We start from the raw sequence: 27,566 nt of genomic DNA on the forward strand, positions 1-27,566 counted from the left end.
CTCTAAACAACACTATTTGCAGGCCAGTGACAAATTACGTTCCATGCACCTTAATCTCCTCCGCAGCCGCACGCTGGATAACATTACTGCCTGGCAGCTAGCCAAGCAAAACTTTGACCTCTGGGCAGAGAGGCAGGAGCAGATCGCCTCCTCCTTTTCGACCATGCGACTACACAAATATGGCAATAAAGCGGGCAAACTTCTGTCCCGGCTATGTTCGGGTTTCAAGCGTCCCACTCATATACACGCCCTGAAACACACTGATGGTTCCATTGTTACTACTCCCAAGACGATTAGCAAAATACTGGCCGACTATTACACATCCCTTTATGCGGAAGACCCCATTGACCACACAGTCGCTGACCAGCTGTTATCCAGGGTGCGCCTGCCACAACTGACTGTGGCACAGTTAGACGCTATTAATGCTCCCATCACCCTTGATGAAATCAGGTCTACGATAAAAACGCTATCCCCTTCCAAAGCACCAGGCCCCGACGGCTACTCTGCAGAATTTTATAGACTTACCCAGGATTTTATCCCCGTCACCCTGTGTAAAGTATTTACCGCCCTCTGGGACGGCGGGTCATACCCCCCTACGGGTGCACAGGCCCATATCAAACTAATCACCAAAAAAGGCAAGGATCCCTTACACCCAGGTTCATACAGGCCTATATCCCTTATAAATGTAGACGTGAAGATCTTGTCCAAAATTATAGCTTCGTGCCTGGCCACTATCCTCCCCACGCTTCTTCACCAGGCCCAATCAGGTTTCACTACAGGTAGATCTGCAACCTTGAATATTCGCAAAGTACTGCTGGCATTGGAACGGGCGAAATTGTGTCCAGATCAGGATATAGCCATCATATCCATCGACGCCGAAAAGGCTTTCGATAACATTAGTTTTGCCTGGCTATTTAAGGTGTTACAAGCCTTTGGCTTTTCAGGCCCAGTTATGCATTTCTTATGCCAGATGTACAGTGCCCCGACTGCCAGATTGGTTACTCCGGACTTTATTTCGCCCACTATCCCTCTCACTAAAGGGACCAGACAAGGCTGCCCCTTGTCTCCCTTACTATTCAACTTAGCGATTGAACCCTTGTCTAGAATTATAAATTCCCCCAACGGCGTCAGCGGAATCCCGATTGGTGACCAGACCTTGCAGTCTGCTCTTCTTGCAGACGACATTTTACTTTTTTCGTCCAACCCACCAGCTGATTTTGACACGCTACGTGACCTATTTGCGACATATCGCCTTTGCTTTGGGTTCCGAATTAACTTTGATAAAAGTGAGGTTCTCTCTCTGAATCCACGAAAGGCTATTACCTGGCATTCATCCTCACCCTTCGCAATGGCACAACATCATATTACTTACCTGGGAGTGCGCATAGGTCGGGAGCCCTCTTCTCTTTATACCCTTAACTACCCACCTTTGATTACTAAGATTACGCAAGAATTGGAAGCTTGGGCAGGCCTGCCGCTCTCACTTTTTGGAAGATGCCATCTCTTCAAGATGGTCTCCTTTGCGAGACTACTGTACCCGATGCAAACCATCCCGCTTTTGCTTAAGCACTCGGATGTACAGAAGATACACAAGGCCTTGTCCACTTTTCTCTGGGCCAACAAGAAACCTCGCATAGCCCTCCAGAAAGTATGCCTTCCAAAGCCTGACGGGGGCGCCGGCCTGCCCAATCTACATTTCTATAATCTCTCATGCCTGTTGAGACAAGGCTTAGACTGGATAGCGGGTAAATCTAAATATTCGAATCACAACTTTGAGAAAGCATTGGTACACCCCTACACGCTTCCTGCGGTTCTCCATTCTAATATTCACGCTCTACCTGAACATCTTAAGTCGAATGTGCTCATCCGAGACACAGTGGTAGCTTGGAGGGAGGTTCGGAGGCTCCTAGGGTTACCTGCTAACATTTCTATCCATCTGCCCATTCAAGGCAACCCCATGTTTCCACCCTCCACCATTCATCCGGCCTTTGATTTCTGGGGGAAACGTGGTTTGAACAAAGTGGCTTCCCTCTACGAACCTAGCCGTGAAAAACTTAAACCCTACCAAACCCTGTCTCAGGAATATTCGCTCCCTTCTTCGCATGTGTTTCACTACTACCAACTGTCGAGCTATCTGAGAGCAATTGGAGGGATGCGCCCAGACTGCTTACGTAAATCACACCTGGATGCTGTGCTTCAACAGGGTGACTACTCAATCTCTACCCTCTACTCTCACTTAATCATCCATCATGCGGACAAACATCATATTGCTCCTTTTAGACAGTGGGCCTCTATCTCCAATGATGTGAACTTACTGGAAAGAATCCTGAAAGGTTACAAACTCGTCCATAAACTTGTCATTTCGGAGAGATGGCGGGAAAATCACTCATAGGGCCTACTACCCCTTCCGCACAAACAAGTTGGATCCCTCGCAAGCCAAATGTCCATGGTGCTCCCTAGATCGTCCCACTCTACTTCATCGTTTATGGGACTGCACTTCCATATCTGCATTTTGGGACTCAGTACTGGACTATATTCTAAACATCAACAAAATACCTGTGCCTAAGGACCCACTTACCTGCTTATTTAGTTGCGATCCTCCACCTTTGTCACAGACGACCTCCCGACCGGTCACCCTTACCCACTGGTCCCATATATGCCTTTTGGCAGCTCGCAGAACTATTATGAACTGCTGGATTACCTCGACTCCACCGAGTCTACAAGGGGTGAAACAAACCCTGCTCTCCCTGTTCCACATAGAAAGACTTGATGTTATTTCCTCCCATTTCAACTCTACTCCCCGCTTCTTCACTAGATGGAGGGACTTTATTTCAATATTTCTTTATTGAATTTCAGTGTTTAAAACAAGATATACAATTTATAACAGCTTATCAGAGGTTCCGACTAGAGAAGCATATACAGAACCTATAGATCAGAGTAACGTAACACATAGCTAGTCTAATATGCAAACTAGGTGAAATAATATTGGGTACAAATATCAGAACAATAGAGTAGAAATGTAATTTCTCCAGTCGTTGGGAAGGGGGGAAGGGAATAGATAGGATAGCACCAGTTAGGAACACAATGGATACATCAGGAGGGAATGGTTAGATATGAGAGTACATTAGTCGGACAATACTATTGATAAGGAATATCAAGTAGGAACTAAGATTAGGTAGTTACCGTACATTTCGGGTGCGAAAGCCAAATACGCCAGTCAGAAAGAAACTTTTTCATACTTAATTGTTTTCGAGCTACTATCCTTTCCATCTCACATTGAAAGTTTAAGTCTGCAAGTGTGTGTAGGAGAGAAGGAGAAGAAGAGGTTTTCCAAAGTTTAGTTATGTTCAGTTTCGCTGCAAGAAGTAGATGTATGATCACAACTCTTGTATGCGTTGGAAATTTGTCGATACTTAAGTGTAAAAGAGCCAATGAAGGGTCGGGAGGTGTAGGGATTTGTGACAGGTTTGATATCAAGGCAAAAATTTGTTTCCAGAAGGAACTCAAAGATTTGCAAAACCATAGAGTGTGCGCTATGGTACCGGTACTTCCACATGATCTCCAACAGGTAGAAGGATGGTCTGGGAAAAATTTAGAGAGACGATAAGGCGTGAGATACCATCTATGGAGTGTTTTTTGGTAAGATTCCCAATGATTAGAGCAGCGGGAGGCTGTGTAAGTGAATCTAAAGGCACGTGTCCACATGTCAGGTGTGACCTGAGTGTTTAGTTCGTCAACCCATCTAGATAAAGATGGTATATGCGAGTAAGGCCGATTATCATTTAGAATAGAGTACATCAAAGAAATACCTCGTTTCGGATATGTTGAGTTAGTGTAAAAATCGTGGAATTTCTCAGGAAAAGTCAGAACTGTGGAAAGGTTGGTATGGCGAAGAAGGTGTGTGATCCTAATATATGAGAATGTTTCAGTGTCGGGAAGGCCAAATTCGTTTTGGAGAGCAGTAAAGGTTTTCAGGTTGTGGTTAGTGTGGTATAGATCTGATAAAGTAGATATTTTACATTTCAACCAATTGTTTAAATTTACGCCAGGTAAGTGTGACAGTATTGATCCAAAGGGAATTTGTAATAGGTGACTCGGTTGATCTAGAATTTTCCTCAGGGTAACTTTCTTCCAGACTGTTAAAGAGGCCATTATGGCCGGGGAATAATGAGTTGAAGGGAAAGGGAAGCCTGCCGAAGTAGCGAGCAGAGATTCCCGTAGGGTGTTAGGGTGGAGTGATAGGGATTCTAAAATAGACCAGGCCTTAGTAGGAGTTGGATGCCACCAATAATATAGTTGGTCTAAAATGGAGGCGTAATAATAATTCTGAATATTAGGAAGGCCGGTCCCTCCTTTTCTGTGATGCCTAGTTAAGATATATTGGGCACAACGTGGTGGTTTATTGTCCCATATAAATCTGGAGATTTGTTTTTGAATGGAGGTGAAGAAAGAGTGGGGTATCGGTGAGATTACAGTCCTAAAAAGGTAAAGTAACTTAGGAAGAATTAGCATTTTAAAAGATGCAATACGACCAAGTTTGGAGAGACCCGTTGTGCGCAGCTGATTCAGCAAATGAGGTAGTCGTTTTTGGAAGGCCCGATAATTGAGGTCATAAAGTTGGGACAGGGTAGGGGCTAAATTTATTCCAAGATATGGGAGAGAGCTTTTAGTCCAAGAGTAGGGGAGAGTACTTTCTAAAAGAGATTGTTGTCTATGTGAGAGATTAAGTGGAAGAATTAGGGATTTTGAAGAATTAAGTTTGTAGTAGGAGGCCGCACTAAATTGGCTAATGATGTCTTGAATTGCAGGTATAGAGACATTTGGGTTCGTGACCATTAAGATGACATCATCAGCAAATAGACTGATTTTATGTTCAGTGCCGTTATGTATAAGTCCCGAGACACGCTTATCCTCTGTAATCCTTGCCGCAAGGGGTTCCATAATCAAGGCAAAGATGAGAGGGGAGAGCGGGCATCCTTGGCGAGTACCATTAGAAATCTTAAAGGGATTAGAAAGAGTACCGTTAGTCAGTACTCTGGCTGAAGGATTTGAGTACAATGAGAGTATGGCCGCTTGGAACCACCCTGTGATGCCAAATTTGGTTAGTATGTCTTTGAGGAATCCCCAATGAACCCTGTCGAACGCCTTCTCTGCATCTAACGACAACAGCAGAGAAGGCGTTCGAGTTTGGGTGGCCTGGTGAATCAGGTTCAGGACCCTTCTAGTAGCGTCTGGAGCTTGCCTAGCTGGCATAAAGCCAACTTGATCAGGGTGTACAAGGTCGGGAAGATATTCTACAAGTCTAGAAGAGATAATTTTAGCAAATACTTTTATATCGGTGTTTAGGAGAGAGATAGGTCTGTAATTTTTAGTGGAGGTGTGGTCTTTTTCCGGTTTGGGAATAGTGGTGATAATGGAACGCAGCATATCTACCGGTAGAGAACCAGAGGTGGCAGCAGAGTTGAAGAGGTCCGTAAGATGGGGAGCAATAATGGCGGCGAAAGATTTATAGAATTCATTAGTGTATCCATCTTCACCTGGAGATTTGTGAAGCGGAAGAGAGTTGATGGCCTTTAGGGTTTCATTTAAGGAGAATGGACGGGAGAGCTCCTTTAGTTGATGGTTAGTTATAGTCGGAAGATCTACGGAGGATAAAAAATTTTGGATAATTTGGTCATTGGGTTGAGGAGTATCTGCGTCTTTAGCCAGATTGTATAGCGAAGAGTAATAGTCGCTAAAGGCATTAGCTATATCCTGAGGATTTGTCAAGAGTGTGTCGGAGGTAGGGTGTCTGAGGGAACTTATCTTATTTTTAAGGCGTTGAGCTTTGACCTGTCTGGCTAGTAGAGCCCCAGCTTTATTGCCCAAAGCGTAGTATTTGGCTTTGGTCAATTTGAGATTATGCTCAAATTTGGAAAGTAAAAGAGATCGGAGCTTCTGTCTCTGTTCTAGGAGCTCAGCAGTCAATTTTTGGGAGGGTTTCTGTTTATTTTGCTGTTCCAGGAGAGCAATTTGGCGGAGGACCTCGTCAACTCGCTGCGACCTCTGGTATTTAACATTACTATGTAACTTAATTAGAATGCCACGCATATAAGCTTTATAAGCTGACCAAAGTACAAACTTATCAGTGCTCGGCTGATCATTGGTTTGGAAATACAATTGGTGTTCAGCAGTGAGAAGCTGAATAACCTTGGGATCTGAGAGGAGAGAAGAGTCAAGTCTCCACAACCGGGCAGTGTTAAGTCTGCAGTTTCCCACATAGAGGGAGACAGGTGCGTGATCCGACCACGTGATACTGCCTATCTCAGATTTCGTTACGTCTTGCAAGGTAAGTCTATCAACAATGAAGAAGTCAATTCTGGAATAAGAAAGTTGTGATGAGGAGAAGTAGGAGAAGTCCCGTTCATTGCTGTGGTGGCACCTCCAGGGATCATAGAGGTCATTTGCCTGAAGAAAGGGATTCAGTACGGACCGTTGGGTTTTAGGTTTAGAAGTAGTGTCTAGAGAGGAATCTCCAATAATGTTAAAGTCTCCACCCATGAGGAGCCTCCCTTTTCGAATTTGCGTGACTTTTTTGTATAGTCGGTTGAGGAAACGTAGTTGATGTGTATTTGGACCGTATACATTCACCAGAGTGTAGGTAGTTTGGTTAATGTCGCAGACTATAATTAGGAATCTGCCTTGTGGATCGACAATTGATTGATGTAGCGTAAACTGTACAGTGTTTCGTATAGCAGTGAGTACCCCATTTCTTTTCTTCGGCCCTGAGGCTAATATAATATGGTCATAGTTTTTTATCTTGAGTGTAGGAGATTTTGTAGCTGCAAAATGAGTCTCTTGTACTAAGAGGATGTCAGCTTTGTGGTTGGTAGCCTCCTTAATGAGTGCAGATCGTTTTTGAGGGGAGTTTAAGCCCCTTGCGTTAATAGAGACTAGTTTGAAAGCCATTCTCAGGATTGGATAAAGGTATGGACGTCTGTAGAAACAGCAGAGTAGTAATATATGTAGGGCTGTTTTGCTAGTCCAACTATGATAGAAGTGCGCTATATGTTATAGTGCTAGATGCCTGATGCAACGTAGGAGAAGAAGTGAAAAAAAGAGTAACTGGAGCTGGGTGTGGACGAGGGATAGGGATTAAAAAGTGAGAGCTCAGTAACAAAAAAAGGGTCTGAGCTCAATGTGCAGAAATTACTGCAAAAAAGAAAGCGGGGTAGAGAGATCTTACGTCCGCAACGTGGGACGAGGATCTCTGAACAGGCAAGCAAGTGCTGGATAGGAATGCTGCAGTTAGCCAGCCATAGTGGCTTTGTAGAGAAGGGTAAAGTCTACGCAGGATGTCCATCAGAGGGATCCCCTCCGGTTTCCATGAGGGTCGGCATTTGGACAGAAGGGGTCAGCGAGTCGTCTGGAATGATACGCCATTGTTTCAGAAGAGAAAGCCCCATAGGGAGGGTACGCACTGCATGAGTTTTGTTTTGATGCGTAATAAGAAGCTTAGTAGGGAAGCCCCATTTGTAGGGAATATTATGATTTCGGAGCGCTTTTGTTATGGTGACAAGTTGTCTGCGATTATCCATCGTTGCTTTTGAGAGATCCGCATACAATGCAATGTTGGTGAAGGGATCAGGGAGATTCGTTGCTCTTTTGGCTGCGTTTAGAATCCTGTCTTTGACAGAAAAAAAATGGATGCGCGCCAATACATCTCTGGGAGTAGAAGCAGGAAGGTGCGACGGCTTGGGAATTCTGTGTGCTCTGTCAATTTCCAGATCACGGGTAGTCAGGTCAGGTAAAAGAGCCTGCATCAGGGCTTGTATAAATTGTATGAGCTCGGGTTGTTGGATCGATTCTGGGATATTGCGGAATTTAATATTGTTCCTTCTGGAACGATCTTCCAAATCTGCGATTTTAAGGTTGATTAATTGGAGCTCGTCTTCATGGTCTGCGAATCCGTCAACCAAATCATTATGTGCAGTAAGCATGTCTCCCATTTTATTCTCTATACGGGTAATAGCAGTGTCATGTTGATTTACTACTATAGACAGTGATGAGACTGCTGAGGATAGATCAGAATACAGTGTCTGCCTCAGTGAGAGCAGCATGCTCTTCATAGTATTCTCTGAGAGAGGTTGATCTGAGGCAGGGAAAGTCTCCAGCACAGAGGCCTGTTGCGGTGGGGGGAGAGAGTACATGCTGGGAGCTGAGGGAGGATGTAATGGCTCCTCCGTCCTGAGCCTGGACTTAGCAGGGCTGGATGTTGTAGGGGATGTAGGTGGAGAACACTCACCCTGAGCGGTGTGTAAGCGCTGGGGTCCCGAGGCCATCAGAGGACTCTGAGATGTCTGTGAGGAAGAGGACCGCGCTGAGGAATCACGGCCGCCGCCGCCGCCATTTTGGCTGCCCTGTTCGTCAGGTGAGGGGAAATAATCCGTCAGTTTTTTAGGGAGAGAGGATCTCTTCCTCCTTTTAAGCATGACCGCTGTCTGTAGGAGGCTTTCAGATGCCTTAGGGTCGTTTTCTCCCTTCTCTGGAGCTGATTGTATCGTCGCTGTGGCTGGTTAACTGCAGAGCAGAGGATTCAGTCAGCCATCCGCACTAGCCGGCAAGCCACGCCCCCTAGATGGAGGGACTTTATCGAACAATCGTTCAATCCGGAGGATATCACGTCTCTTGTTTATCCCTTCCGATACACTAGTTGGTACCTACGCCACAATATCAGTAACACGCTGGGGAGACTCAAGATATCGACCTCACAAGTCAGCTCCTCTCCTTCACAGGACTCTACCCACTTGCTGAACCGACTCCCATCTTGCTCACTCGACCCTGGCACTAATGGACCTTGTGCTATGCAATCTTCTGCCCGTCCCTTTATATCTCCCTAGTCCATTTCTGAAACGTAGATATATTTGTGCTAGCTCTGTACACATGTTATACCTGAAGGGTGCACGTGTTTTTGTTCTTGTTTTTATTCCTATGTAAGGGTTTCACGCTTGCCAATCCTTGTCTCTTTCACTGGATCTCATTACCCTAGCCGTGGGAGGGTATACACCTCCCTGGGTACCATTCCCCCCCCTTTTTTTCTTTCCTTTCCCCCTTGTTAACGATTAAACTGTATGTTATCTTGACCTGCTAGGTCACCAGAATGTTCTCTTCTTTTTTTGCCATGAATACTGTCAACCAACCTACTGAACTGTATTGTGTAAACTTTCAATAAAAATATGTTTAAAAAAAAAAAAAAATCAACAAAGCAATATTAGCCCTGTACTCTGTCCCCTCGGCTCGAGTGTATACTACGGATTCTTTATCACCTCTATTCCCAATAACAAATGGTACACGACAAGGATGCCCCTTATCCCCCCTAATTTTTAACCTTGTTATTGAACCCCTAGCTGAGAGTATTAGGTCCAACAAAAAAATTCTAGGAGTTACCATTGCTGAACAAGAACATAAAATCAACCTTTTTGCAGATGATGTTGTTCTTATGATTACTGATCCTGTGAAATCCTTACCAGAAATTCAGGAAACACTAAATATGTTCAGCAAAGTTTCTTATTACAGGCTTAACCTGAATAAATCTTGTATATTGAACTTGGGGATAGATGAAAATACTACTAAACATCTTAAATTAAAATTCCCTTATACATGGACTGAAAGTACAATTAAATATTTGGGTATTCAATTATCAAATTCATGTAAAACACTGTTCCAATATAATTATATTCCACTTCGTAATGCATTACAAGAAAATCTCACTAAACTAGCATCCCATGAAATGTCATGGATGGGACGTTTGGCAGCATTTAAAATGCTTCACCTTCCACAAATTTTATACTTTTTTAGAACTCTCCCGATTCCAATTCCGTTAAAATATTTCCAATCCCTTCAGACTCTGTTTTCTAGATTCATCTGGCAGGGTAAAAAATCTAGATGTGCTCATTCAAACTTAGTGAAGAAACGTCAAGCTGGGGGAACAGGGTATGTGGATTTCCAAGATTATTATTTAGCCTCAGTTCTTACACATTCTAAGGAATGGTTTCTATCTCCTCCATCTACAATTTGGGGGAAGATGGAAACTGCTAAGATCCCAGGAAATAATCTATCAATATGGATTCCTTCCATGGCACTTGGAGCCAAGATACCTTCTCGCATCTCCCCAACAATATTAGCGACACTTAAATCCTGGGTTCGATTTCTGCATCTAACTTCCTCACACCCTTTTCCTACCAAAGTCCAAATTCCTCTAAATACTCTACATAATTTCATGAGGACAACCTCATTTACACCATGGATAGAGAAGGGAATTAAATATCTATCTGATCTAATTGATAATGGGGTGATCAAACCATTTCCTACACTTCAAAAGAAATTTCAATTGCCAAATTCAGATTTATTCCTCTACATCCGAACTAAGAATTGCATTTCCAACCTCCCATCATGGGCCTATAATGTTCCCCAATCAGCTTGGTCCTTCCTTAAGATCCCCATACATCAACAAAAAGGGATCTCTCTTTTCTATAATCTTCTTCAACAAAAAAGTGTGTTTACAATGACTATCCCTTTAATTAGATGAGAAGAAGACTTAGGATACACCTATACAGTTGACCAATGGAAAAAAGCTTGTAACACCACATATAAAGCCACATGCTGCTCTACATTATGGGAAGTATCCATTAAATTGACTCAACGCTGGTATCTTACTCCTGAGAAAATATCTAAATTCAACGGCACATTTGACGACAAATGTTGGAGATTGTGCGGCAAAAAAGGTGATATGTTGCATACATTTTGGACATGCCCTAAACTTGGGAAGTATTGGGAACAAATTTTTCAAGTTATGTCTGATATTACCAAATCAGTCATTCCTCCAAATCCCTCACTGGCTCTATTATCCATTGATCTTGATCGATATCCTATCCAGTTTAGAAATGTGTTTACACATATTTTGCTGTCAGCCAGGATCAGTATAACGAGTAACTGGAAAAATCCTGATCCTCCTTCCATAAAAGAAGTGTTAGAATTGTCTCTAACTCATTACATTTATGAATCAATTCTAGCTCTTCGGCCTCACAAAAAAGAACATACTCATAAAATATGGCAGCCATGGTTAAAATGGGCTAGTCCCCAAAACATTGCACAAGTTCTTTGTTCCTAGATAACTTGAATTAAAAAATGACTTACCCCGCTCTAATATTTTAATATTTGTCTTGTATCTATTAAATGACAGGTTACTATTACTGTCCCGAACACAGTTTAGCACCCATAGGGGTGTTCGGGAATATATTTAGGTTCATCATCTTTGAATTACTTAAATTGGCAGTATATAAATATATGAAGATAATATTTATATTACTTTTGTGTATTGTCTCCACAATGGATGTATTAATAACCTCCCGATCGTTATCTTTATTATCCTGATTATAATTGAGATAATTAATATGGTTTTCTTTATATTATATTTTTTTATTATTTTTGGATACTATTATCTATGTATCTAAATACTGTAACTGATCTGTTATTTAGTCATAATTTCTGTCATTTGCCTTGATAAAAATTTAAACTTTGGGGGCGCATGCGCGAAGCTCAACGTGATGGACGTTCCTCACTAGAGCTCCGCACTCACCGTCGTATACCCGGGACTCGTTCTGCTTCCTAAAGCGAGATCCCAGCTTCACATCGACCGGGATTGCAGCGGGCTCCTCTCAGGCACATCCGGCGATGGTCCTCACCGGCCATCGAGGCAAAACAAAGCCAAAACCGATCAAGGAGGCGCTCGCCCGGGCCTCCTCCAAGATGGCGGCGAAAGCTCAGGCTCAGGCTCAAGCACAGCAACGAGCGCAGCAGCAGCAGTGTGACAGCCCCTCACATTCGGAGGATCAGCACAGCGATGAGGATGAGGAAAACACTCTAGCGCAAGATGACTCTCCTAACCTCTCCTCAGCAGGTATGTCACAGGCTGACTTCTTAATGCATATGGACACAATGCTAAAAAAGGCTCTTAAAGCGACCTCTGACCAGATTACCAATAAACTTACAAGGGAGATTAGGGAACTTGGACAGAGGACGGCTGATCTTGAGACCCGTGCTGATGATATGGAGTTAACACTCCGTGAACATGCACTAGAGCTTTCATCACTCCGTGAAGAAAACGCCATGTTGCTTTCCCGGTATGAGGACTCAGAGAATCGTTCCCGCAGGTCGAATCTGCGCCTCCGGGGAATACCAGAATCAGTTGATGACTTACATGCATTCACGCTTGCGTTGTTCCAAGAACTTTCGCCCTCAATTCCGGTGGAACGGTTGGAATTTGACAGAATTCACAGGGCCCTTACCCGTCGCCAAACGGACGGACCCCCACGAGATATAATTATCAAATTCCACTTTTTCAAAACAAAGGAACAACTTCTTGCTTCTGCCCGAAATAAGGATAGCCTCACCTTCCAGGGACATTCTTACCAATTATTTACTGACTTGGCCCCCCTTACTATTGCAAAACGACGCGCTATGAAGCCGCACTTGCAAATTCTCACTCAACAACAAATTAAATATACGTGGCGCTTCCCTTTCGCCTTACAGTTTTTTTATAAAGGTCAGCAACACGTTGCTTCAACTCCGGAAGCTCTGCAGAACTTATTGGAATCGCTACATCTGTCGCCTCCAGTTCAACCTCTGGACACAGTCCTCCCACGTACTCCAGCCCGACCAGGTCCATATCCTTATGCGGCTACACCCAAGAGGGGTCTACGTGACTCTCCGACTCCATCAGCAATCCGTAAGGGTACCCCCTTACGCCCTGAGGCTGCAAGTTATGTCAGTCCTAAAGTATTTGTACCCCGTTGAGAGGTTTATATCTGGACATGGCATCTCACCTGTCCTTTGGTGTGCTTCGGTATTTTGCCTTCTCCTGATATAGGGAGTTAACTTGACACATGTCCCCGTTGTTCTCTAGTTAATTGTAATCTGACTAAGGTTCTCTATTCCTAAAATAGTAACCAAATATGCCTATTTCCTCTTCCTCCCCCTCCCCCCTCCTTTCCCCTTTCCTCTTCTTTCCCAATCCCCCCTTCATTTTCCTCCCTTCCCCTCCATTTTCCCTTTTTCCCCTTCTTCCCTCCCCCTTCCCCCCTTACGCCTTTTCACCCCTTATGGGGAGCTTTATTGTGGTTGTTTTTATTATGCTATGTTATTTTTTGCATTTGTTCGATTATCACACCCATTTATATGTTATGGTTACTTGATGGTATGATACAACGATCTCAAACATGTTTTAACATATGTCCCGGTGTTCGGCGGAGAGCTGTCACTGCTCCCCCCTATAGTTTAGTACACCCTCTCCCTGATCTGATTTTGGGGCCAGGAAGACGGTGCACATTTCTGTCGGGCGTGTTTAGTCTGACGTGTTATAGTATGATGGTCCATGTATACGCCTTACATGCATTTTTCTTCTCCTTCTTCTCTTTCTCTGTCTGCTTCTCTGCTTTCTTTCTCTCTCTCTTTTCCTTTTATCTCCTTTGCTGGGCAGCCCGTGCGTCCCCGTGGGTATATCAGCCTATTCCCCCATTAAAAAGAACATGGCCCCCCTGAATGTTTTGTCACTCAATGTTAAAGGGTTAAACTCCCCTAACAAGAGAGTCAAGGCATTTCGCTCCTTTGCGGCTTTGCGGGCAAGCATAGTTGCGCTTCAAGAAACCCATTTTTCATCCCACAATACCCCTAGGTCATTTAGCTATAAATATCCACAAGTTTTCACCGCCTCAGCGACAACTAAACAAAGGGGTGTTCTTTTAGCTTTACATCGCTCGCTGCCCTTTACCCTTATCTCAGAGATTAAGGACCCAGAAGGCCGTTACATTATTTTAGTTGGCCTTCTACAAGACACGGAAGTCACTCTTGTGTCATATTATGCCCCAAATAGAAACCCAGTTCCCTTTTTTTCCCATCTTTTTCAAACAATTAAGGCCCACTCTAAGGGTACCCTGCTAGTTTGTGGTGACTCTAATTTGGTAATCCACCCCCATTTGGATAGATCACCTTATACTCCGGAGCATTCTTCAGTTTCCTCCCACTTTCGTACTTTATTGCAACAGGCCTCTCTCCTTGATTCCTGGAGAGAATGCAATCCGACAAAGAAAAATTTTACATTTTACTCCTACCCCCATAATTCATTTTCCAGGATAGATCATATATTCCTACCTGTGTCCTCTTCTCCCGTTCTGTTACAATCCCACATACACCCGATATCTTGGTCAGATCACTGTGCTGTTGTTACCTCAATCACTTCTCTGATCCCCCAATCTACCGATAGGACTTGGTGTTTTAGTGATAAACATCTGGCTAATCAGTCATTTTGCCTGGACATTCAAGTGGCCCTAACAGAATATATTCAATATAACGCTACCCCGGGTATATCCCCCATCCTCCTTTGGGAGGCGCATAAGCCAGTAATCCGAGGTAAATGTATCTCCATTTCTACACATCTTAAGCGGGATAAACTTCTCCAAATTCAGCGTTTAGAGGCCAGTTATAATAGGAATCTCTTTCAGTTTCAAGCTTCTCCAACAGCCGATAATAAGTTGGCCATGGAGAAGGCGAAATTAGAACTGGACCTGCTTCTGGCGGAAGCAGCCGATAAATCTATTCGTAGCTCTAAGCATTCTATTTATATGAAGGCCAACAAACCTGACACCTTTTTAGCCTTACGTCTTAGGAATCCAGAACGCTCCTTTAAACCGGTTCGGTTAAAAGTGGGTAAAAACAACCTAACTAGTAATCCAGTTAAAATAGTGTCTGAATTTAGTAAACAATTGGCTAAATTATATGAAGCTAATACCCCTTGTCCCAGAGAAGCTGCTGATTCCCTTTTCCGGAACCTACAGATTCCCTCTTTATCTAACCCTAATCGTGAAATTATGGAGGCTCCTATCACCTTACAGGAAATACTTTCTGCTATCCGTACATTGAAACCACATAAACGACCGGGCCCGGATGGCCTCTCTAATTCTTATTATAAAAAATTTGCGGATACTTTGGCACCGTTACTAGCTAACGCATTTAATTCTCTCCTGAAAGATGGCTCCTTTGGTAGAGACACGCTGACCGCAATCATCTCAATGATTCCCAAACCCAATAATGATAACACAATTTGGTCAAATTACAGGCCCATATCACTTCTCAATACCGATATAAAGTTATTAGCAAAGGTATTGGCCCTGCGCCTTAATAGATTTATTGGTAATTTAATCCACAAAGACCAAGTGGGATTTATCCCTAGGCGGCAAGCGAGTGACAATATCCGTCGAGTGGTTCTGTTGCAACATGTCGCCAGAACTCGTAAAATACCTATGCACCTGCTCTCACTAGACATTCGTAAAGCCTTTGATACATTATCCTGGTCATATTTGCAGTATGTGCTGCAGTTGTGGGGCTTTGGCCCGCATTTCTTACAGTGGGTCCAGGCCCTTTATGCTCATCCACAAGCATATGTTAAATACTCGGGCTTTACATCTCAGAGATTCCCTATTCAACGGGGAACTAGGCAAGGGTGCCCTCTTTCCCCGTTGATTTTTGCTCTTGCTATAGAGCCTTTAGCGGCTTTAATCAGAGCAGATCCCAATATCAAAGGTCTGGATGTCGCTTCAGTACCGCACAAGCTTTGTTTATTCGCTGATGACGCTCTATTGTTTATTACTTCACCTCACACCTCGCTCCCTAATCTTTGTCATATTTTAGATAAATTTGCTTTGATTTCGGGACTAGAAGTTAACCAGTCTAAATCACGGGCCCTCAACGTGTCTCTGCCATCGGAAATCTTCCAAAATTTGAAAGATAATTATCCCTTTCAATGGTCATCATCTTCTATTCCATACCTGGGTGTTAAACTAACTAGTGACCCAACCCAATTATATCAGACCAATTACCTTCCCGCATTACGTAATCTTTCATCACTTATGGCCTCATGGCAGCCACTCTGTGTTTCGTGGATGGGGAGGATCGCGGCCGTGAAAATGACTTTATTACCTAAACTACTGTATCTTTTTAGGGTACTCCCGGTCGCGATCCCCCCGTATTTCCATCGCGTTATGCAGAGTCGTATCTTCAAATATATCTGGGGTACCACAAGACCCAGAGTCTCTAGACAGACTCTGTTTCGCCATAAACTGCAGGGAGGGTTGGGAGTACCCAATCTTCGGTTTTATTTTTATGCAGCACAATTAGCCCAAATGGCCCTTTATCACGCGACAGTTGAGTCGCCCTTGTGGGTCAGTCTTGAAGCTGTTGATGTTCATCCCCTACTTATATCCAACCTGCTGTGGTTGCCTCCACAGGCTAGGAAGTCGATTTGCAATCCTGTCACCCGTTTCTCACTGGGGTTGTGGGATAGACTGAAATCTGCCTATAAGTTACAATCATCTCACTCCCCTTTACTCTCCTTTCTCGGTCATCCACGGTTTATGCCCGCTTATTCGGATCCTGCCTTGTTCGACGCCTGGTCCCAACGGGGCTTAGCCAGAATATGTGACCTGGTATCGAATAACGCAATTATAAAGTTTCCGGTTCTTCAAGCCAAAACAAAACTCCCTCACAAGGAGTGTTTTCGATACCTCCAAATTGTTCATTTTGTTCAAATGCACACGAAGTCATGTGCAGACTTGGGCCACCTGTCCCCCTTTGAGTCAATTTGTAAAGCGGATCCACACTCCCCAGGAATCATATCATGCCTCTACTCTTACCTCTCCTCTAGCCTTAGCTCCCCTCTACTGTATGCTAATGCCTGGTCCTATGATCTTTCCCTAAATATCGATTCTGAGGAATGGGGCAGAGTCTGGTATAATACTAAGATCGCTACCCAGAACATAGTTGCGGCTGAGGCCAATTATAAAGTTTTAATGCGCTGGTACTTGGTGCCGGCTAGGATTTCTAGATTTGTGCCGGGCTACTCCCCAAATTGTTTCCGGGGATGTGATGCAGCTGGCACACATCTCCATATTTGGTGGACATGTCCGGTGGTGGCAGAGTTTTGGAAACATATTTTTAACATTTTATCCAGACTCTTCCAACATTCTCTATCTCCAGACCCAACGATTGCCCTTTTGAGTCTCATACCTAGCAGGTTTACCCGACATCGGACGCGGCTCTTTTTACAGATTATCACGGCCGCCAAACAGACCATTGCAAAAGCATGGAAAACCACAACCCTTAGCATCACTGAAGTGAAAAACCGGGTTACCCAGGCCATGATTCATAGTAAAATTGAAGCAATTATTTTAGATAAACTTCCACTCTATAGTAAGGTTTGGCAACCATGGGTAGACCACTTTTTGCCCCCAAATTTTGACCCCCAGCTTTTAGTACTGTAACTCGTATAGTAATCTTTGATCCCTCACCATGACCCGTGGGGACCTCGGGCTGTCAGCTGTTCTTTGCCTGTCCTTTTCTGTCTTGCTTCTCCCCTGTGCTCTCTTGCATTTTTCCCATTCCTCTACTGTACTTACCTCTGTTCTCTTTTCTGTTCTTCTCTCTCTCTATGGCTGGTTGACCTTACCGGTCTTTTTGTGTTTTCTTTTATGATTGCACTGTGGCAGGGTATTTCTCTTTGGTAAGATTTCGGCTCCCCAGTCTTGGGGGTGATTAACCCTGCTTGGGGACCTCCTGCTAGTGGGATCCCCATTATGATTTATCCTGGATCCAATGTGACTATTTCTAACCTAAACGTTCTGTTGGGGTTCTAATAGATCCTTGGTGTTTATATTTGGTAGTTATAACTCAATTGTTATTCTTGTACTGGAAGTGTTGCCTGCATCTTGATGTTATAGTACCTCTTTACTATGCGACCTTCTGTACTTGTGTACTGTTATCCTCTGTTATTTTTGCTATGTCAATAAAAATATTTGAAAAGAAAAATTTAAACTTTAATAAAAACTATTGATTAAAAAAAAAAGAGCAATATAGCTAGCTATATAGGTGGATATAACGGTGTATACTGTGGTCAGGGCACGCAGACAGCATGCACAATCTCCTACAACTGACTGCAAGCTCTATTACAAAAGAGCAATATAGCTAGCTATATAGGTGTATATAACGGTGTATACTGCGGTCAGGGCACGCAGACAGCATGCACAATCTCCTACAACTGACTGCAAGCTCTATTAAAAAAAGAGCAATATAGCTAGCTATATAGGTGGATATAATGGTGTATACTGCGGTCAGGGCACGCAGACAACACCCACTACAGAAGAGCAAGAACGCAAAATCGGTCGATAACGAACAGTGTATACTGTGTTGAAGGTACACAGAACACCCACTAACTCCTACAGACACCAACACACTACACAAGGCCGTCCGCGCTGGCGGCCTTATATAGTGTGGGGCGTGTACTACACAGCCTGAGCTATGATTGGCCACAGGCATCCTGCCTGTGGCCAATCATGGCTCTCCTCGCTGCCGGTGCTGTGATTGGCCAAGCATGCGGGGTCACAGTGCATGCTTGGCCAATCATGAGCCAGCAATGCACTGCGATGACTATCCTCTTCCTCCTCAATGATCCTTCTGAAAGTTTGGAAGAACATTTTTAGTTCTGGGTGACGCCACCAGTGGCTAAGGCCCAATTTATCAGCCCCTGTTTAACAGGGGCATGTAATTACAATTTTTGATGCAGTGCTTTGCAGCAGGGCTCATTCCTGCACTTCAACTAGAGTATCTGGGAGAGGTTGCAGTGTCGTGGCACCAGCACCAGTGCCTAAGGCCCAATTTTTCAGCCCCTGTTTAACAGGGGCATGTTATTAACATTTTTGATGCAATGCTTTGCAGCAGGGCTCATTCCTTCTGCACTCCAACTAGAGTATCTGGGAGAGGTTGTAGTGTCGTGGCACCAGCACCAGTGGCCAAGGCCCAATTTTTCAGCCCCTGTTTAACAGGGGCATGTAATTAAAATATTTGATGCAATGCTTTGCAGCAGAGCTCATTCCTTCTGCACTACAACTAGAGTATATGGGAGAGGTTGCAGTGCCGTGGCAACAGCACCAGTAACTAAGGCCCAATTTTTCAGCCCCTGTTTAACAGGGGCATGTAATTACAATATTTGATGCAATGCTTTGCAGCAGAGCTCATTCCTTCTGCACTACAACTAGAGTATATGGGAGAGGTTGCAGTGCCGTGGCAACAGCACCAGTAACTAAGGCCCAATTTTTCAGCCCCTGTTTAACAGGGGCGTGTAATTACAATTATTGATATAATATTTCACAGCACGGCCCGTTCCTGCACCCCCTGAGAGTAACTGTGAGGACTCATAGTGTTGTGGCACCAGCACCACCACCACAACCACCAAAGGCCCAATTTTTCTACCACTGTTCAACAATGGCATGTAATTACAATTCTTGATATAAACATTCACAGCAGGGCGCTCCAGCACCCACCAAGAGTCACTTTGAGGGCTTACAGTGTTGTGGCAACACCAACACCTTAGGCCCACATTTCTGCAGAGCATATAGGGCAGGCCTCTAATTTCAAACATCCAACTTACAAACGTCTCCTACTTGCAAACGGAAGGAAACGACGGGAAGTGAGATGAAAAAAGACAGACGGCCCAAAACACAGGGGTGATAACCCTTCCCTATGTTTTCCAAAAAGCTTAAAAATAGATTTTTTGACTGGAGCTACACTTTAAAAATGTACCAGTTCAAAATTACAAACAGATTCTACTTAACACAACAAATATACACAGTCCCTGTCTTGTTTGTACCGCCTGTATACTGCTGTTCTGAGTATATAGGGCCTGGGGGCCCCACGCCTTTCCTTTTTTTAATTTGGGTATGGGGTTCCCCTTAATATCCGTACAAGACCCAAAGGGGCTGGTAATGGGTAGGGGGGCTACCCATGCCATTTTTTTCTCAATGATTTTCATCCGTATTGCCGGACCCAGATATTACATTAAAACTGCAAGCAGTTTTAAATGACTTTTATTCCGTTAAATGTCATTTTGTGCAGGGACTGTTCTAAACACAGGAAACACGTGCCACTTCACAGGCATACTATAGACACCCCCCAGGCACGATATTTAAAGGAATATTTCACTTTTTTTCACTTTAATCATCATTAAAATCAGTGCTCCTAAAAAAAACAGCCATTTAAAAAAAAAGAATTTGGCATTGATCCATGTCCCCAAACCGTTTTTAGGACAATATCTTGCATATTAGCCATTAAAATTAGCAATTTTTATTTCGAACGTTCGAGTCCCATAGACTTCAATGGGGTTCTAAGGCTCGTATGAATTTCTGGTCAGTTCGAAAGTTCTGGTGCGAACCGGACCGGGGGGGTGTTTCGGCTCATCCCTAGTCGGAAAGACCATCGGACCTAGTCTGCCGGAAAGTTCAGTCGTGTGTACGTGGCATAAGAGTTTGAATTTAGGTTTTGGGGATGAAACTGGCCATAGTTCTTGTTTTCAGTTTTTTTCTTTTAGGGGTCAGTAGGGAGTATACACGTTACACTTTTTTTTCTCTTTTTTGTACGCTCTGTATCCACTGACTGCTGTTTATATATCATGTGTTCTGTCAAGGCTCACCATACACATTGCAAAATCTGTTTTTCTCTTTACATTCTCCCTTGGTCCCAAGGGGGACGAACCCCCTCATGTAGGTATTATTATGCTGTATCATAATCTGTCATTGCCTTCATGGAGTTAAAACTGGTATCATGGAATGTACAGGGTCTCAATGACAAGGTAAATAGGACATTGATGTTCAAATACCTGAATAGTCACAGACCTCATATCTTGTTCCTGCAGGAGACTCACCTTCTGGGGAATAAGATCCTGGAGCTATGCAGACCCTGGGTACAGCAATCATTTCATGCAACTTACCACAGTTATGCAAGGGGAGTGGCCATCTTATTGAACAAATCACTTGAATATAAGGTCTGACATCTACAAACAGAACAGGAGGGCCAATTCATAATCCTCTTACTGGAGATCAGAGCAGTGGTCTATGCTTTAGTAAATGTATATATTCCTCCTCCCTTTAACCAACGGGTACTCTACAATTTATATGAGCATTTAGCTACATTACAATTCTCCAGACTATACATAGCTGGAGAATTTAATTCTACTTTGGATCCATCCCTGGACTCGTCCAATCCAAATAGGGTGTTTTCACCAGATCTACTTCAATTGGCACAAGCATTCAATTGCACATGCATATTAGCTTGCTCATATCGTGTATATACTAATATTGGTGAGATATAGTGATATATATATATGTACTTCCTACGATTTTATGGTATTTTTGCACACATTTAAATCTCGGCTGCACCTGAATCCCTTCTAGTGCACTATAGTCAGCATTGTAGATACGGTGCTTGTACCACTATCCAGGGATTTTTTCCTGCACTGTACTGTACAATTTTTATGTGGCTAGTGTACTTTAGTGGGCTATAGTCGACTACTAATTAGTATCGGATTAATGCTGCTAAGTGGTACCTTTTGACAACTACTTACCTTTAGCCTATAACTATACGGTTTGCTTGTATTTTGTCCTGCTTATTTCTTTTTTCTTCTACTACCAGTGGTTGCTAGGGGCACTAGTCACTTCTCTGTTAAAATATTTATTTGGAGCTTCCTAGCCTTCTAGGATATATATATATATATATATATATATATATATATATATATATATGTAGACATGTCACTGGAGAAGTGATCGAGGGGGTGTACATCTCACCTAGGTTGCTACACAGTGTGAGATGGTAAATCCAGGATGGATCAGTTTCTCAGCAGCGATATGCTGCTGAGTTGTTATTTAATTTTGCCGGGCCTGGGTTTATATGGAATGGCAGGTAGGTTTGGTAGAGGGACCTGTCATTCCACACCCCCCGATCCAGTTCTGGGTTTTGGATCAGGTGAGCTTTGATCCTAATTAGCCTGGGAAGGTAAAGGCTCTGCTGGGCCTGCAGGTGATTGCTCTCAGCCAGGGAATGAACAGTCTGTGTGTTGAAGGAAGCTGCAAGCACAGCCACTGCTGGAGCTAAAACTCACCCTGCGATATCCAGGCGAAAGACGCTGTGTTTGTAAGTGTCAGATAGGTGAGAAGAACCTGTTAGTAAGCGCCCAGCCGGGCTAGGTCTTTTATTTTTGTTGTACTTAGAAAGCACGGTGTTGCTGTATATTTTTTGTTTGCTGGACTGTTTGTACCACGAATAAACGCCAAGATCTGCTTTATAAATTCCAAGTCTGCTGTGAACTGTGTCCAAACACACCCTACTCCGGGAAGATCCCTTACAATTGGTGGAGGTAGCGGGCAACACGGTTGCTAGGGGCAACGGTGTGGACAGACTTGGCTACAGCTGCTGATGTCCTGGGTGAAAGCTGCAACTACACTCCAAGAACAGTCCAGCAACATGGAGGAAATGCTGAAGCAGTTTATGCAAGTGAGTTTGCAACAACAGCAGGCTCAGACAGAGGCCAATAGACGACATGAACAGTCCATGGCTGCACAACAACAACTTATCGAGCACCTGATAGCAAATCGAGAGGCGCCTGTGGTTGCTAATCCACCCACAGTGATGGGAGCCGCTCCAGAGATTTTTTTTGGGAGAAGGACTGTGCAGAAAGCGCTGCAAAAGATGACTGCTGAGGACGATGTTGAAGCCTATCTAACAGTATTTGAGCGCGTGGCTGAGCGAGAGAAGTTACCAGCCGCTGAGTGGGCAGAGGTAATTGCGCCCTATTTAACAGGTGAACCTCAAAAGGCCTACTATGACCTCAGTGAGCAAGAGGTTAAGGACTATACTCGGCTAAAAGAGGAGATACTTGCCCGACTAGGAGTTACTACTGCAGTCCGTGCCCGGAGGGTACGCAACTGGAGCTACAGTCTGGACAAATCAGCGAGGTCCCAGATGTATGACCTAATCCATTTGGCAAGAAAGTGGTTGGAGCCAGACACTTCTACTCCTGCACAAATCCTAGAGAAGGTCGTGATGGATCGCTACCTCCGAGCGCTTCCTACTGACCTGCAACGCTGGGTGGGACAAGGTGATCCTAAGAATGCAAACGAACTTGTCAACCTTGTGGAGAGGTTCCAGGCGACTGAGGACTACCTCCGTGATGTTCCTGCAGCATCTTCACCTCCCCGGAGCGCCAGATCTGTGCCGTCAGCTGGTAAGAGACTTCCATCTATTGGGGGAGTGTGGAGGGGTGCTGATGGAGGGAAAAGGGCTCAAGTGGTGTCTCAGGGACAAAAGGCTGGTGATGGTCCCGGGTGGCTAAGGGGCTCTAAAAAGGACTCCTTGCCAAGGGGACCAGGCCCTATCCAGTGTTGGAGATGCCATGAGGCGGGACACGTGTCTGCCCATTGCCCCCTTACCACTGAACCCATGGAGTGTGACGCTAGCCGGCGTCAGTCGCTATTTGCGGAACCATCTTGTGCTGCAGTTCCTGGACTAGAGACTGAACCGCAAATCTGCAACATCACAATCAATGACTTTCCTGTTAAAGCGTTAATGGACTCAGGAAGCCTCGTAACCTTGGTGCATGCTAGCCTGGTGACTGGGGACTTAGAGTCTAAAAAGCATATGAGTGTTGTGTGTATACATGGTGATACAAAAGTGTACCCTATAGTGCTGGCTAAAGTCGGGACTGAACAAGGCACCGTACAATATGAAGTGGGTGTGGTTAAAAACCTCATGCATAATGTAATATTGGGGCGCGATTTTCCATTATTCTGGGCTCTCTGGGAAAAAAGAAAAATCCCCAAAAGGAGTGAGGATACCTCTAAGGTGGTTGCCTTGTCCACTGTGAATGATAAAAGTGTACAGGATGAAAATGATTGTTTTCCTTTGCAGGTCCTGGCTGGGGAGGAGGAGGCTCCTCCCACTGAGCAAAATATACTAGACTTAGAGGTGTCTAGCGATAATTTTGGGGCTGCACAATTACAGGACCCCACTCTCAAAAATGCGAGAGAGCAGGTTGCTGTTATGAACGGGGTACCTCAGGAACCAGATGCTGAAAAAAGATTTCCACATTTTTCGGTGACTAATGATCTTTTCTATAGAGTCAATAAGGTTAAAGATGAGATTGTGGAACAGCTTCTGGTACCTAAGCCGTACCGGCGTCAGGTGCTTGACATGGCACATAACCATGTTCTTGGGGGACACTTGGGGACTGACAAAACGCGAGAGAGTGTTCTCCAGAGGTTTTTTTGGCCGGCCATATATGATGACATTAAAAAATACTGTGAGTCGTGCCCCACATGTCAGGTTAGTGCCCCAGTGTCACATTTTCGCAGTCCTTTGGTTTCACTCCCTATTATAGAGGTGCCTTTTGAGCGTATTGCCATGGATTTAGTGGGTCCCATTGTAAAGTCAGCTAGAGGACACCAGTATATTTTGGTAGTCATGGATTATGCGACCCGCTATCCTGAGGCTGTACCCTTAAGAAACACCTCATCTAAAACAATTGCACGTGAGTTGTTTTATATGTTCTCTAGGACTGGGATCCCCAAAGAAATCCTAACTGACCAAGGTACGCCATTTATGTCGAAAGTAATGAAGGAGTTATGCAAACTATTTAAAATCTCACACATCCGTACCTCTGTATACCACCCCCAGACGGACGGATTGGTGGAGAGATTTAATAAAACTTTGAAACATATGTTGAAGAAAGTGGTGGCAAAAGATGGTCGTGACTGGGATCATTTATTACCCTACCTCATGTTTGCTATTAGGGAGGTGCCCCAAGCGTCCACAGGGTTCTCACCATTCGAGTTGGTCTATGGTCGTCACCCTAGGGGTCTACTGGACATTGCAAAAGAGACATGGGAGAATGAGTCCACCCCATACAAGAGTGTTATTGAGCATGTAGCACAAATGCAGGACCGTATAGCCACTGTAATGCCCCTGGTAAGGGAACACCTCCAGAGGGCTCAAGAGGCCCAAAGTAGAATTTACAACCGGTCCGCAAGAATCAGGACATTCAACCCAGGCGATAGGGTCCTTATACTAGTCCCCACTGTTGAGAGTAAATTCTTGGCGAAGTGGCAAGGTCCCTATGAAATTGTTGAAAAGATCAGTGAGGTGAACTACAAGGTGCACCAACCAGGTAGAAGGAAGCCTTTCTAAGTTTATCACATAAACTTGATCAAGCCCTGGAAAGACAGGGAATCCTTGGTGGCGACAAATACTGTTAATAATTTGTCACAACCAATCCCTCCAGTCAAGGTAGGTGATACTCTATCAGTGTCACAGAAACAGGAGGCTCAGGAATTTTTAGAGAAAAACAAAAACAAGTTCTCTGACCTCCCAGGGCGTACACACCTCATCCATCATCACATTGAAACTGAGCCTAGAAGCAGAGTAAACCTTAAGCCCTATAGGATACCGGAGGCACGTAGGGAAGCCGTATCTGCCGAGGTAAAACGTATGCTTGCTCTGGGGGTAATTGAGGTGTCACAGAGTGAATGGTCCAGCCCAATTGTGCTAATCCCAAAGCCCAATGGAACTTGGAGGTTCTGTAACGATTTCAGAAAGTTGAATGAGATCTCCAAGTTCGATGCGTATCCTATGCCCAGGGTAGATGAGTTGATTGAGAAGTTGGGTAACGCCAGGTACATAACCACCCTCGATCTCACAAAGGGCTACTGGCAGATTCCACTTTCTGGTGAGGCTAAAGAGAAAACTGCATTCGCCACCCCTGATGGGCTATTCCAGTATGTAGTGATGCCATTCGGGTTACATGGAGCGCCTGCAACTTTCCAGAGGTTGATGGACTTGATTCTGCGACCACATCGTGATTACTCAGCTGCCTACCTCGATGATGTGGTCATTTTTAGCCCTGATTGGGAAAGTCACCTCTGTAAGGTACAGGCCGTGTTGGATGCCATAAGTGATGCGGGGTTGACCATAAATGCCGAGAAGTGTGCTCTAGCCCTAGAAGAGGCCAAATATCTGGGCTACATTATTGGGAGAGGGTTGATTAAGCCACAGCTAAATAAAATTGAGGCAATACAGAGTTGGCCTAGACCCCTGACAAGGAAACAGGTTAGAGCTTTCCTGGGTATTACGGGGTATTACCGTAGATTTGTGCCGAACTTTGCCTCAGTTGCTGCTCCACTAACTGACTTGACAAAGGGCGGAAAGACAGCAATGGTCACGTGGACCCCAGAGGCCGAGAAGGCTTTCCAAAGCCTTAAGTCTGCCTTGTGCCAACCACCTGTCTTAGTTACCCCCGATTTCAGGCGAGAGTTTCTGGTCCAGACAGATGCCTCTAACACAGGCTTAGGTGCAGTACTCTCACAAGTAGTGAATGGTGAGGAGCATCCAGTGACGTACTTGAGTAGAAAACTAACCCCGGCCGAGAAAAATTATGCCATTGTGGAGCGAGAATGTTTGGCAGTAAAGTGGGCCCTAGAATCTTTAAAGTATTACTTGCTAGGCAGGAAATTCAAGTTGGTGACAGACCATGCCCCCCTAACATGGATGAAGTTAAACAAGGAGAGAAATGCAAGAGTGACTAGATGGTTTCTCTCCCTACAAAACTTTAATTTCACTGTGGAACACAGGCCAGGGAAATTACAGGCAAATGCTGACGCATTGTCAAGGGTAAGTTGTCTGTGGGGACAAAAGGCTCAGCCCTCCGGTCTGAAAAAGAGGGGGGGGATATGTAGACATGTCACTGGAGAAGTGATCGAGGGGGTGTACATCTCACCTAGGTTGCTACACAGTGTGAGATGGTAAATCCAGGATGGATCAGTTTCTCAGCAGCGATATGCTGCTGAGTTGTTATTTAATTTTGCCGGGCCTGGGTTTATATGGAATGGCAGGTAGGTTTGGTAGAGGGACCTGTCATTCCACACCCCCCGATCCAGTTCTGGGTTTTGGATCAGGTGAGCTTTGATCCTAATTAGCCTGGGAAGGTAAAGGCTCTGCTGGGCCTGCAGGTGATTGCTCTCAGCCAGGGAATGAACAGTCTGTGTGTTGAAGGAAGCTGCAAGCACAGCCACTGCTGGAGCTAAAACTCACCCTGCGATATCCAGGCGAAAGACGCTGTGTTTGTAAGTGTCAGATAGGTGAGAAGAACCTGTTAGTAAGCGCCCAGCCGGGCTAGGTCTTTTATTTTTGTTGTACTTAGAAAGCACGGTGTTGCTGTATATTTTTTGTTTGCTGGACTGTTTGTACCACGAATAAACGCCAAGATCTGCTTTATAAATTCCAAGTCTGCTGTGAACTGTGTCCAAACACACCCTACCCCGGGAAGATCCCTTACAATATATATATATATATATATATATAGAAAATTCTCTTCATCTATTATAGGTAGTGCCTGGGTCCTTTAACACATAACTTTATAACTGCTACAGCTCACGACCCCCTATGTGGGATTGTGAGGTTTAGGGCCGGCGGCACCTGTTCTGTTTGTTTTTTGCTTGTTTTTAGTGCTTTTACGTATACTACTATAGCGCGGTTCTGGTCCTCTGTGATCCTTTTCTAATTTCTATTCAATTATACTGAGATATGGAGATGGAAGCACCAAACCACAAGAGCTTACTCCTTTCACTCCACCACTCACAAATCAGGCTCCAGGATCGACC

Source organism: Lithobates pipiens, unplaced genomic scaffold (genome assembly GCF_037356315.1).
Source record: "Lithobates pipiens isolate NorthernLeopardFrog02 unplaced genomic scaffold, aLitPip1_a1.2 Scaffold_27, whole genome shotgun sequence".
NCBI lineage: Eukaryota > Metazoa > Chordata > Amphibia > Anura > Ranidae > Lithobates > Lithobates pipiens.